Source organism: Hirundo rustica, chromosome 4, assembly GCF_015227805.2.
Source record: "Hirundo rustica isolate bHirRus1 chromosome 4, bHirRus1.pri.v3, whole genome shotgun sequence".
Lineage (NCBI taxonomy): Eukaryota > Metazoa > Chordata > Aves > Passeriformes > Hirundinidae > Hirundo > Hirundo rustica.
In genome coordinates, this window is record NC_053453.1 from 70,135,487 (window position 1) to 70,150,177 (window position 14,691).

A 14,691-nucleotide genomic window follows, 5' to 3' on the forward strand; every position below is an offset into this window, starting at 1 on the left:
TGGAAGTACATACGTATACAGACACTGTGATCTTTTCACAGTTGATAGGGCCCTTGACATTTTTAAGCCTTAGTCTTGACTAGACTTACTTGTTTTATCCTGCTTTCCTTCTGCTGCAGTTTAGTAAGCACTTGAATTTAGTTTTCAAGTGAAGTTCCTTGTGATCATTCTGCATGAAGGGCACCACAGAAGTAACACGATAGTGGCTGAGTGACTATACTCCTCCCTGCTATGTTCTCCTCTTCACCGGTATTTGAAAGGAAGAGGGATGGAGAGCTTTGTAGATGCTCTTTGGACTGTATGTTTTTGTTGTGTGTGGTCTTTCTATCGTTTCTGTACCTACAGCATCAAAGTAATTAACCAGTGGAGTTAAACTCAGTGCCTGGATAAAAGATTAAATGCATTTAACCAGACACAAAAACTTCAGGCAGCTAAAAGATGAAATAAAGTCCTCAAACATTAAGTTATCAAAGTTTTGAGCAGCATCTTCGGGGATGCAGCAGGAATAAAAATGGAACTGCTTGTAAAATGCAGTTAAGTCTATCTCTGTGTAAGAAATAGTGTGATGTGATTGTTGATGATAGTTGGATGGTTGTTTGGCCTTGATGACTCAAGAGTTGCCTTCCAATATTATGTTAATGGACACATAAAACAAATGTATTTCGTGGAAAAATGGTCTCAGTTGGTGTAATAGAACAAATGGAACTTTCACATTTATTGATAAACCCTACAATTTTTATCCATAAACTGTTGGACTGTTAGGGTTACGCTCTCAATATTATTAACTCTGATTAAAATTTATGTTCAAAACATATATGACTAAGCGAGTACCTCAGGAATTCTTCTGGAATTCTTCTGGCATCTTTCACACTGTTGTAGGTGGTTATCTCATCTGAACTTGTAAATGGAGCAATTTTAAGGGAAGGTTGAGGTTAGATAATGCACACAGAGGATTGCCAAGTGAATCTTTGACCTGCCTTCTGAATCAGTAGTAAGCAAATATTTTGCTGAATAAATTATATCAATGTATCTATATCTGCCAAGAAGCTACATTTCCAAGCAAAACACAAAATGAACTTCTGGCTTTTTTATGGTTATTAAAAACCATGGGGTGTTTGGATATTTTACTAACCTGACCAAACTCTGTTATAGAATTATTTTTCTGCTTATGTTCCTCTCACTTCAACAAGGTTGCTCTCCTTGTTCTTCTCCCAAGCCATAGGCTCAAAAGTTTTTTGGAGTGGTGAACCACTTTTAGGTCTTTGCATACCTCAAGTGATTACCTGTAATAAACATATTTATCAGGATTAGAATACCCCTGGGGCAGCTGTGGCTCTGTACATTGCTTGTACAATGCCTATTCCAACTTTAAGAATCAGTGTTAGAAAATTATTGCATTGCCAGGGCTATTAAGAAACAATTACTTTCTCTTGCAAGGCACCTATAAATTGTGGTCAGCTGCAGTAGTCAATGGTTTAATATACTTAATTTTTGCTGTATTTTGATGTAAGGATACACACAATTTTTGCTGCTTGTTTTCTTATTTTTATAGAAGTGATCATTTTTCATTATTAGTATGTATTACTGTTGCTGCTGTTATTACACCATGCACTTAGGGGCCATCTTTAGGAGAAATCACAAATATGACCTGCATCATCCATGGGCCTTCCTACCTTTGTAATCAGAGCCATTTTTTTTGGATTGGTCTGTTTGTATTCTCCAGCAGGCTGAACATTAAGAGCTGTAAGGCCCAGTTTGGTCCTCTGACCTTAGATGAGCTAAAAAAGGAGTGTGGGAAGTTCTGAGCATTAGTGCAGTAGGTCTGTGAGAGTAGATAATACTTAGTACCTCTTTTTAAATCATCATCCTTTCCTGCCTGCTTGAATCAGACTCCTCCAAACTCATCACTGTTATAAATATTAGGCTATTGTTACACCAGAAGCTGTGGTCGGGTGTAAAATGAATTTTCTCTTACCACATTCAGACAAAGTAATTTCTTTTGATGCATGACTGTGTTTCTGCTGCCACAAAGGGTGAGGCCCAATCCTTGCCTGGAGTATTTAATTGCCTCGATTAGTTCCTGATGCTTCAGACTGCCACATGTATTTGATAGATTTCCTCATCTTTCCTTTCTTCCGCGCAGAACTGGTTGCAAAATGCTGAAATATGTACAGGAACTCACTGGGGAAGTTTGTTCTTGGAGATGAGTCTATGCCTGGTCAGGCTCTGAGTAACATGAACACATCTCTCAGGATGAGGAATGTTGTATAAATGCCAGGTATTAATGCAGTAATAACATTTCTCAAATTAACAGATCAACAGTTTGTCAAGTAACAGTATCAGGTAACAATTGTCAAGTCCTAAGACACGAGTGATAGTAGTTTTAAAATGAAAGTGAATGTTATTTAATAAGCCTAACTCCTACTTCCTGACCAGCATTGAAAATTGCATTGATTTGAAGAACAGACATTTCTCAGCAATTTTTTGTTGTTGTTGTTAAAAAAAAAACCAACGCTGCCTGAGAAGAGCTTGGTTCTAGAAAGATGATCATGGACCACCCAGACATAGCTTTTAAAAGGCCCAGTTTACTGAGAAATGCCAGAATATTATCTCCTGGGATTATTGAAGAAGAAATTAGTGTCTCTGCACTAGTGGTTTTTTGTTAACTTATAATTAAAAAAAAAAAGAAAAAGAAAAAAAAAGAAGAAAGAAAAAGGAAGGGAAAGGAAGAGAAGAAAGGAAGGATGGTATATTAGTATTATTATATTTAAGCTATGATTCTCCATTGCCCTTGCCAAAGTCTTTTATGGAAAGTGCAGTGTTACAAATAAAAATGCAGTCAGTAGAAAAAGCCACACTACCATGAGTACACCCATATGGCACATTGCAGTATAGGCAAATATAAAGTTTTTATGGAAAAAAAGAAAACCCAGACCACAGAAGCTGAATGATATAAGGGTCAAAGCTCATTCTTCTGTAAGGATATGTAGTAAGAACCAGCTATCCAAACAGTGATGCTGCTGCAGATGTTTCTGAGGTAATTGGCAGTCGTGATGCACAAATGTTGCTTAAAGGGTGTTACAGAGTAAGGATGGACATGGCCTTTTAAACTTGCTGGGCACTGGAGCAGGGAAGCAGGCAGTGCAGGAGAAAAGATGAGATTTCTTACTCCTACTTTGCACTTACAGCAGTGGCTTCTCTGGTGAAATTTTATGAGCTTCCATGCTGCAGTAAGGCTGAGGAAGACCCACAGAGGGTACTTCTATTTTTGTTTTGAGATGATTTGGAGGGAGAGTTTTGCTTATTTATAAATAAAAATTCCCTGCATTTGTGAATACCCTCCCTGCCCAGGCTGAGCTTGTCTGAGCCTGCTCTGCAGTAAGTCAGAGCTTCCCAATCCCATCGAGTATCCAACGCTTTTCCCTGAAGCTGCTTAATTCTTAGAATCATGACATGATAGAATGGTTTGGGGTAGAAGAGACCTTAAAGATCACCCTTTTCCACACTCCTCCCCTGCCATGGGCAGGGACACCTTCCACTATCCCAGGTTGCTCCAATCCCATTCAGCCTGGCCTTGAGCACTTCCAGGGATGGGGCATCCACAACTTCTCTGGGCAACCTGTGCCAGGGCCTCACCACCTTCTCAGGGAAGAATTTTTAACCTAAATCTCCCTTCTTTCAGTTTGAACCCATTACTTCTTCTCCTTTCAGTACAGTTCTGAAGAAAATTCCTCATTCCTATTTTTCAAAATTATTCTCACCTATCAACAACTGGTCAGGTTTATTCAAAACATTTACCTTTGAGGTTTAAACATTCCCTGAAAAAATGTCCTGAATCGTTTTTACACCTTTAGCTAGCTAACAATAGCACCCCAGCTATGAAAGATCCACTGTAGCAAGCGCTGGGACTGCTCACCCTATAGGCACCTGTATCCAACTTCTCATAAAATACCAATTGTGGAGCCTTGTCCAGTAAATTTTACAAGGCACACATCCCTAAAACCTTAATACCAAAGGAAAGAATCATAATGCAAGCCAAAAAACCTCAACCCCCAAACCAAACTGCACCCCTTCAGTCACCATCCAGTCTGAAATATTCATTACAGAGAATATGGGCAAAACATGCTCCTTGCTGCAATAGCCCCCACCATGGTTTTATTACTGTTCTGTGCAGAGTTTTTTTGTTTGTTTGTTTGTTTGTTTTTTTTTTTAAAAAAAAAAAAAAAAAAAAGTAGAAATAAAAAAATTCCACAGCAACAAACTTAGAGAACGTAGGAATCAGTCTCATTACAGAAGAAAGAGGAACTTTATGAAATATATTTACAGAAAAAGAAGGCGGGAGAAGGAAGAAAAGAGTACTGTACCAACTCCACTAGGGAAATAAAAGAGACTACCACCCTTATACCAACAGAAAGAGGCATAGAATTACTAGAAAAACAACTATAAAGACATCGTAAATCAAACAGCATAGAGTTTAGAACATCAAAAACACAGAAATTTTCATCTATTATTAATTATGATAAAAAATTCTATCTCAGAATATTTTACACAGCAACTGTTGCCAAGAAAATCTACATCTTCTTGAGCTGAGAAACTTTAAAATCAGAAGCAAATCTTTGTGTAGCCAGTGGAGATAGCGTAGATATTAGCACAGTATTTCAATGTCTTATTTCCATTTTCCAGTCAATTAAAAACACAAATATGAAATACAAAAACGATTTTGATTTTATTTTGATCTTATTTAAATATTTAACTGAGCCCAAATATCCTGATGTCTATTTTGTGCGTGTCTGCATGAAAATCCAGTCATCTCTCTAAAACTGAGTTATGGCTGTTAATCCATGTGGATTAGTAGTTCTAAAAAGTAATTTATTTGCTGTCTTAATTCTTTCCCTTGTAGTAATTTTGATGTGGTTGAGAACGACTTTTGAACATGGAGTCAGAGTTAGGATTCATCAAATTTGCTCCCTCCTGAAGCCTGTTAGCACTAACTGTGGCAGCTAAACCACAGTGACTGAATTGCTGCCATTATCTTTTTTATTAATCTGTGTTTTTTCAGGAGCTGGTTCAGGACTTGTGCCCATAAGTAGAGGTGCATTTCCCACAGCAAGCATTTGGCTGCAGGCGGGGGCAGAACGGCATTTTGTACAGCTTGAGACTCTGCAATCCGCTGCATCTCTTCACGTGTTTTGTCATGTGTTAATTTAGATTGCAAATTCCTCAGGCTGGGAACTACATGGCTCTTTGTGGGCTACAGCTGTTGGCAGTGCTTAAGGAAAGAAATAGAAAGAATTGTTTCAATTGGAAGGGACCTGCGGGGATCATCTATTCTGCCTGACCACTTCAGGGCTGATGAAGTTAAAGCACATTAATGGCATTGTCCAAACCATGTCTCTTAAACGCTGATGTGCTTGAGGCATCAAAACCATTCACTGTTTCTTCTCTAAAATTAAGACATGTGGAGTTGTAGCTGAAATGTCTATGATACCCTGCCCATGTGTGGTTTTTTCAGTGTAGGAGATATTCTGGTCCTCGCTTGCACTCAGTGCCTGGACTTTCATCAGGGAATAATTTATAGCCATTTAAGTCACAAACTGAGGTTCTTGTAAATGAATTAGTTATTATTTGCCTTGATAAAAGATAAGGCATACAAAAAATATTTATTAAACCCTAACTTGTTAATACGGGGGGAAGGGGAGAGTTTTTAGGGGAAATACCAGCTACAGCAAACAGCTACAGCCAAGTCATCTCTCATGGTTGGTATTTGTCAACAGTGTAACACATTTGCATCAGTCAGGAAAGTCATCGAAGCTGTTCACTTGGAAGAATTGCAGCCTCTTGTTCTTGAAGCAGCAGTGAAATGACAACCTATAAAATGCTTGCAAAGATTTGAAAGGAAACATTTCAGGCACTGCCTGGAAAACGTGTGACTAAGGCTGTGAGAATAATTGTGATTTTTTTCAGCTAGAGTGCCGAAACTAAAAAAGAGGGAGGAAAAAAATAAGTTAGAGTCAAACCAAATGGAACTTCGTTTTTTGTTTTTCTTGCCAAAATGGAAATCTGAAAACATTTATTTAGTGTAAAATGCAAACATACATTCCATTTCATCCAAAACAAAAATGTTCATTTTAAAGCATGAGGAGAAAAAGTAAAGGAAATAAAGGACTGGGATTTGCCAGGTTTTCAGAGGTGACAGCTTTTTTTACCTAGCAGCTGGTATGGGGAATGCTATATATTTTTATATATATACACATGACTATTACTTGAGAAGTGACCCCCCCCTCAGCTTATTGTGTGCCCTTAGCACAGGGACAAAAACCCAGGGTTTTGCAGGGGCAAAAGGCTCTTCCCAAGGACATCTCTGTGCCCACAGCACAGTAGGCAGAAGTCAGGTTTCCTTCCATGTGTGGTGTGAACCTCTGTATCCTGCAAGCGCTCCTGCCTCACCTGGGTATCAGCTCTGTGTGTGTGGCTCTTCTATTTTCTCTTGTGTTGTGGACTGCAGCTGCCTCAGCCACCGCGGTAAAAAGCCTTTTTCTCCATAGCTTGCTCCTCTCCTTTGGCACAGTGATTATTTAAGCACCTTGCAATATTTTAGCTTCTTAATAACACAGAACATCTCTCAGGAAGGATTTGGAGTTACTCCCTTGAATATTCTGTTGAGAGATAGTGAGGGCACAGGGGTACATGGCAGAGGAAAGTCTCTCAGCTCTGTCCTGGTGAGGGTGGTTTCTCAAGTGTGTTGTGACCTGCTCACATATCCGATGTGTGTGCAATGAAATGAGCTGAATGAGGCTTAGTTGGCAGGTACACAGCATCTGCAGTGTCAGCCCAACATGACATCAATAAAGTTATTAAACAGTCCAGGTCCCATTGCAGGCACTCAGAGTGTGACCCATTGTTCACAACCTTCTGAGCCTTGGACATACAACCAATTTTTTAGTCAACAAGTTGTCCATGCTTTCTAGCTGTGGATTTCAACTGGAATACAAGTGTACTGGAGGAGACAGTGCTTAAGGTCTTGCTAAAGGCAAGATAAATTACATCTGCTGCTCTGTACTTTTCCACAGTTCCAGTCATTTTATTATAGGAAGCAGTCAAGTTGGTCAGACATGACTAACCTCACTGAGGGTTCTTTATTCAACTAGGTAAAAAGGCAGGAAAAACAGAGCAAAATAAACCAGACTAAGAGAAGGTGTCTTGTCCTAGACCACACAAGAGGTCAGTTGTGCAGTCAAGAACAAAACTACAGTCTTCTTAATCTCAGTCCAGTCCCTGACCTAAATTACATGTCTCTATTTTTTAATTGAAAGTTAACTTTTAGTGAAGTATTTCATAGCTGAAAGAAAAAAACTCAAAAAATGGACCACATGGCAGATCCCCAGAGAGCACTAACAGCCAATAGAACATATTTTGCAACTGTTATATTGGATTAAATTCAACTAGGAATTGATTAGCTGTTCTCTTTAGAAATAAATGGCCGACACAATTTGGCCTTTACATTTCCTAGACCATAAATGGCTTTGGAGCTTTGAAAATTACACTTGGGTTAGGATAACAATAAAGAATAGGAGGATCTCTTTTTGTGGTAGCAGGAGGAACGAAGTCTGTGTCACACCTAAGTGCTCACACATTTCTGACACAGAACTTGATAAGTGTAAGTCAATGTTAACTTAAATTCTTTAAAGTTCAAGCTTACGGTCTTTCTTAGTGAGGCTGGAGGCTGATAGATGAGAGAGACAAAAGAGGAAATATTCGTAATGCACGGGAATGCCAGGCTGTCTAGGGTTGATGGCCGCAAGTGGAGCCACAATTTTCATCAACTCTTTTTGTCTCCGGCCCTTGTGTGACTTTTGGCCTTATTTGTGGGAAAACGTTGCACTGTTTTCTTGACAGTGTTGAAAACCTGATAACTTTTTTAGTTGTTTTGTGGATGGGTGCTCTCAAAAATAAATTCTAAGGAGGAAGCTGAAAACTCTGACTCCTGACTAATGTCAGGAGGACACAACATATTTTATACAGAAATACAATCTGCACTGGAGAGCAATGATGCTTTCCTGAATAACAGCAGAGAAACAGTCCTTCCTTGGTGGGTCTGAGCTCCTGTGTGGATGCAGCCTTTAAGGAGGAATTTCAGAGCTGTTGAGTTTCAAGCATGAGCTGTAAGGGCTGGCTCATTTAACCTCTGGGCCCATTCTGAAACCACAGCCTGGGAGTCAGAGGAATTGTGGTTGGACTCTTTAAGTGAGCTGCATCACTTGAGTGATGGATGCACTGAAGTCCGGGAAGAATTTCTATTCCATTTAAAATATTAAGAAATCATCCCTCCCATCTGTCTTTTAAAACTTTTTTTTTTTTTTTTTTTCCCCTCACTTCACACGTAGCTCAGAAAATAACTGCATATTTTGTCAGAAGAGCGGGGTGAAGTTTTTGTCCTATTATTCAGTGATCATTGGATCTTCCATTGGGTACAAAAATTTCCTGAAACTCCTATAGAAACAACCTCCCTGTATCATGGGCTGGTGGCAACTTACTGCCTCAGACCATGATGTACCACATTGTTTCCCAGATTTTTGAAAACCAAGCCCTGCTGCATCAAGGGAAAAAAAAAAAATAAATATTATTCTCCTGTTAAATTACCATGTTGTTAAATACACACCCATTTTAAAGAATTTATCTTCTGTGACCCATTGTTAGTTCTTCATGCCCCACAGGGGGATATGTCTCAGACTTTAGGAAACAATGATCTGTTGTGACTCATCTGCTTAAATATTTTTTTCGTTATTTTCCATCATACACTTCACCACTTTCTATATATTTTTGCTTAGCATGAAACATAATTGAATAAATTATAAATAAATAGAAAATTTTGATTGGTTAATTAATGAAAACTTCTGTGGTTTAAGTGGCTTTCAGGAGGCATCTGAAACCTACCTACAGGTATAGGAAAGACTGGAAAATGGGTTCTGCTCGTCTTGTGTATAAAACTAGAACAGTCCTGATTGCAGCAGGAATTGAAATTTTAAAAACTGTTTGCTAATTCCTCCCACCTACACACTAATACAAGTTTCTACATCTTTCTTTCTTACCTTCTTAGGAGTGAGGCAGAGGGTGAATATATGGAAAAAGAAGGTAAGAAAGTCTGGAGAGGGGGAGAATTTGGAATAGAAATATAAAAATACTACAAAAAAGACTTTGGTATTTCAAATCTGGCCTAACCAACAATCATTAGAAATGTCAGGCATCAGTCTGTTCATGCAAAAATTTCCCACTCAGTCTGAAGAGCAAGCAGCTTTGCAAGACTGAAGAGCACTGGAAAAGGTCCTGTCCCTCCTCACCGTGAAATTTGATCACTACTGATGCTGAAGAAGGTAGAGCACAACCCAGAACTTGGTACTTTCTTGATGGTAAACCAAAGCGTTTCATGACCTTATTGTTGTGCACAAACAAAAGTTTGGAGTGAGTTTCATACCACCTATGCAAAGTTTCAGTAAAATATATGAGGGCTTAGTTAAATGATGAGTCTTTTAGCATGTCAGCATTTCTACTGTGCAAAACAGCATTTTGGACCAAAGTCTGCGTCTGAACCTGCAAGTGGTTCTGATTTTATTCATCAGCTCTGGCTTTATTCTTAGTATTTAACACTGTTTTCAGTAATGTCTGAGGACTAGTGGGAGCAGAGATGGAATCCATGCACTGCAGTTATGTGGTAAGTTACCAAACTTAGTGCATGCAGATCCACACATCACTTTGGAGTGGAAGGGACCTCCAGAGTTCATCTAGTCCAGTGTTCTGCTTCAGACACTTCAATTTAGATGAGGGTGCTCAGGGGAGTGCCCAAAACAGTTTTTATTATCTCAGAAGACGGAGCCCCCGCAGTTTGCCTGGCCAGTTGTTCCAGTAGGGGTTCACTTTCATCTTAAAAAATTCTCCCTCAAATCTGTCTGAAATTTTCTTTGTTCTACGTTGTGACCAGTGAGTCTCTTCTTACCAAAGCTGGGAAAAGTCTGGGTAATCTTTTAAATGTCTGGAACAACGAAAATGGCTGTAGCAAAAATAAGACAAGTACCTCTTACCTAAAGAATATAAAATAGAGTGAAAATCTTTGCCAAGAGCAGCAAAACTTCTGTTGGACTCAGGAAGGTGGAAATTTTGTTCAGTCCCATTTGTGGCAAACCTAAGTTTGTTTTCAGATTTATAATTTCTGAAGCATCATGGTTGTAATGAAAAATGTGCTCAATTCTAACTTTATATTTTGACCGTATTTCTTCATCAGTGCATGTATGAAAATGAGTGCAGAAAATGAGAAAGAAGATGTGAAATTCAGCACCCTGAGCAAATATGAGCTGCTAGTAAATGATTGGTGTCTAGAAAGAAGGATTTTTGTTCTGAAGTCTGTGGCAGAGAATGAATGTGCCCCTGTTGCCATCACAAAGGTACATTTCCTTCACTGTAACCTCTTCCAGAGTAGCTCTTGTTTCATTATCAAAAATACCCTGACTGTGCAGGAGTAGTTTCATGCACCAGGTAGGAGTCCCTAAATAATAGTTCGTGTTGTGGAAAATTGCTAAGAGGAATTCTAATTTGGTCAGATTGCTATTTTATCTATCAGAGAAATTAAATATGGAAAAGACTTGTCAGATCATGGAGTCATTCCCATTGCAAATGGATAAAATCCCTAGCAGAGAATGGCTCTGATTTTCAGACAGAAATGCCTTTGCAGAGATGACCACTCCGAGCCTCTTTCTCTTGCTAGGCCTGGCAGCCTCACAGGCTTGTAGGAGAAGAAGGCTCTGTGGTGGGAAGATGGGAGAGGAGATTGGCAGCCACCAGGAAGCCCTTTGGCAGTTTAGTGAGGAGTGTGCAAATAATTCCACATCTTTCCCCGAGTTCTCCAGCACTCCCCTCAAGCAAGGAAAGGCACTGGAGCCCATATAATTTTTATTTTCATCTTCTTCCCATATTCATTCAGATTTTACTGAGTCTTTTCTCAGTTTTAATGCCTTTTTTTTTTAACCTTCTGCTATGCAGCTGTAGTCTCACATGCTCCTCCAAACAAACCTGTCCCCTTTTTGCCTGGTCTAAGTCACAAAAACAAAGGAAGATGGGAGAAGCAGGCTTGCTTCCCACTCTCCTGTTGCAGGGGTCTGATGTCTGAGGTGTTAATCTTCATGTTCTTTTGATCTGAGTAAGGATAATAGGTTGTTTTTCAATATTGTTTCTGGTTCATTAATATGTATGCTGTCTGCTCCTTTTTTTTTATCCCCCAGAAAACCCTTTGAAGATACCTTTGTAGCCTTTCTTCTGCTGCAGGCCTAACTTTGACTTTTCCGCTACTCATTGTTTTCCTGCTTGTTTCATGTTCTCACTCCATTACAGCTGCTGCAGCCAGGACTGAGGCATCCTCCTCCTGCTTTCTTTCCAAGGACCTGCTCAGTGTTGAGTGATGCTTAAGCTGCCCTGGTTTGTTCATTTGGCCCTGGCAGAGAAGGTGTCACTGGGTAGATTTAGATAGGGCACGATCACATTGGCATTGGCGGCTTCTGCGCACCCATGCTCCTCCCATTGGAAAAAACCCCACACATTAACTGGGATAAAGCCTGACTGGCATTGTTTCCAGACACGTTTAAATAGTTGTCACGCTGAAAGGATGAGACAACCACTATCTAGTTTTAAAGGCTGCTTTGTGATGAAAAGAGCATTAGATCATTTGATTGCTGTTTTTCTTTGGAATGCATCCTCCTACTCACCACCCTGTGGGCATCCATACTCTCTTTTGTTGGACTTGTTTCTGTTCATATGATTTCATGTGCTTTGGGGCATTTCAGTGTGCCTGCTGTTCTTTTTTTCCCCCTGCCTTTTCTCCCTCTCTACCTCTCCATATTTTTGTGGTATATTTGGCAAAGCTGTGGGTTACACCCATGTTTCATCTTGTTGTTTTTGTCATTTATTCACCAGCTGAGCTCAGAGGAGGATTTGTTTTTCAGTAAAATCTGGGGACTTTATGTTTTTCTTTTTTTGTCTTTTAATAATTTTATAGTTTTGTTGACTAAAGCATAAGAAAATTGAGCGATTTGTCCATGGTTGCACAGTGAGTCATTGCTTCTGCCAAAATAAGAATCTGCCTAGAGCTGCCATAGTTTGTACCTCCTCATTCCAGCCCGTACAGAAACCCAGCTTCTGTGTGAATTTGTCACAGATATAATGAAAGCTAATTTTTTACATCACCTGTTTCTATGGCACCAGATGAATTTCCTGGGCACATCTATTGACCACACTGTGTGATAGACAATAGCAATACTGAGCTCTGAGATAAAGCAAATCTTAGTTCCTGGCCTCTAATAAGTGGGTTGATAAAGACCTGTAAATCTTGGCCCTCTATGCCCAGCTGTGTTCCAGTCTTAGATTAACTTGGGAGAAGAGTCTGGGACAATGAAGAAAGGGGCTCTGAGTGTCTCAAAGTTTTGCATTTATTGTAAACTGTTGCATTTCATCACAACCTGAGCCCAGATTTCCCACATGTGGTGTGGGCCAGAGCTGCTCTCCCTACTCAGGAGAGCGGAGCCCTGAAGGAAGAAGGAGCTCACCAGTGATCACCGTTTCAATGCTCCTCATAACAGCAGATAAAAGACCAACATCACCTGCAGAGACAGAAGAAACCCTGTAGAAAGAATCTGTGAGCTTATTGGTTAATACAATCAACAGAGAAGACAAGCTGGGAAACATTCCCAGCATTCCCACTACGCCATCTTTTTTCTGGCTGGGAATCTAGATGCAGAAAAATTAAAGTTGTGTTCAGGCATAGAAGGCCATGCCACAACAGGGTATTTTCTTTTGCTGGACAAGTCTGGTCTGGTCTTTCCACTGACCTACATGAAAATCTGTCACTGATCAGAGTCCTTCAGCAATTTTCTAATGGTGGCGTTGCTCTTGGTACAACCTGACATTATATTTGTCTTTCTCTGAGCCTCAGGGGTCCACAAGCCACAGTTTGGTGGTGCCTATTTCAGAGGGGTTAGGTCCCAGGGAGAACAGCCACCTCCACTCAGTCTGGTTCCTTGCTTCTGCCTCCTGAGGCTGTGACAGAGCTCCCCGCCATTCCTGATTACCATTTCCGAGGGTAAACCTTAAAATGCTTACAACATTTAACCATGAAAACCAAGAATAATTAAAAAAAACCCCACAAAACCCAACCAAACCAAAACCCCAGAAAACCTCCCTGCAAAAAATCAACTGAAGAGTACCAATGTACTTCATCTTTTTTAATAGCCTCAGACACATTCCAGATCTCCTCCAGTAGTCTAAATAACATCTCTTGGGAGTGGAAAGCCACAGAAAGGTGAGACAAAGACATTATAATATGTCAGGATTTATAAAAGAATTATCATGGGCCAAATGAAAGACTACTTTAAGTCTTATTTATAGACTGTGGGTAACATTCAAATTTCACTTCATCTTCTTTAAGCCTTTCACTCAGTATTTCTTTGGAAGAAAGAATAATTAAGAAAAGGATCCACTTGGCAACTCATTAGTTTAAAATCTTTCTTCCTTACAGATTTGGTCAACATCACTTCCATAGTCTTTTGGAAAATTTTCTTCAGTTTATTGAAGAGACTTCAGTTGCCTCAAAGCTTTTAATTTTAGCTCATTTAAATATATCAGCCAGTTTCAAGACTTGATAAAGATGAATGCAATTAATTTTAGAGGCCTCATAAATGTTAGGGAAAGAGCTTTTATTTTAAAAAGACAGTAGAGCCAAATTAAAATCCTATCTGGTAACCCTCTGAAAATACGAATGTGGGAATTTCATACTGTAATTAATTTTTTATGGGCATTATAATGACTTACATTTACATACAAGGATTGCTAAAGGACTGGTGCAGCAGAACATGTGTGTAAGTGTATATTTGTGTGTGTATACATATTACACATATGGAATGCAGTAATATAATGTGGTAGTTGTGTTTGATCATTAGGGTTGGCACTGAGTTTCCATTTTGGCTGTCCATCCCTCCAAAAACACAAAAGAAATTAATAACTCATCACGTAATTGATCACTTGGTGTGATTCTTGAGGCTGTCCTGTCCAGGGCCAGGAGTTAGGCTTTGAAGATTCTTGTGAGACCCTTCCAGCTCAGAATATTCTGTGATCACTACCAACAAAATCAGTGAGCAATCTAAACCTGGAGTGCACTTTTCCAGCTGAATGTGAGGTTCGCTGGAATGGCAGTTCCAAAAAGAGTAACTACCAAACACAGTAGGTGGATATCATTTAATTGAGAGCTAAAATTTCTTTTTAAATTATTTTTATTTTAAAGAAATAATGTCTAAAGCCATTTGGTTAGCACAAAACAGAATGTCAGGGATTGTAGGCTTTGGTTTCTTTTAGAAGTAAAGGCTAGTCTTCTCAAGAGAAATATACTTCTCTTTCAACACCATCTGATAAGAATTCACAATATAAAGTAATGATTAGGAAGACTCTGCCCCATTAGAAGCCATAATAAGATCAGGAAATCTCACCAGTCTTGGGTGGGAACATCCTTTCCCTTGACAAGCCCAAAATGGATACTTCTGAAATGTTTATTTTTCTGTTTCTTAGGTGTTTCAAGTGCCAGATGATGCAGCCTTAGATTGTAAAGTAAAAATTACTTCTTACCCCATCTTATGTGAGTGCGTGTGCATTTCTGAGCTC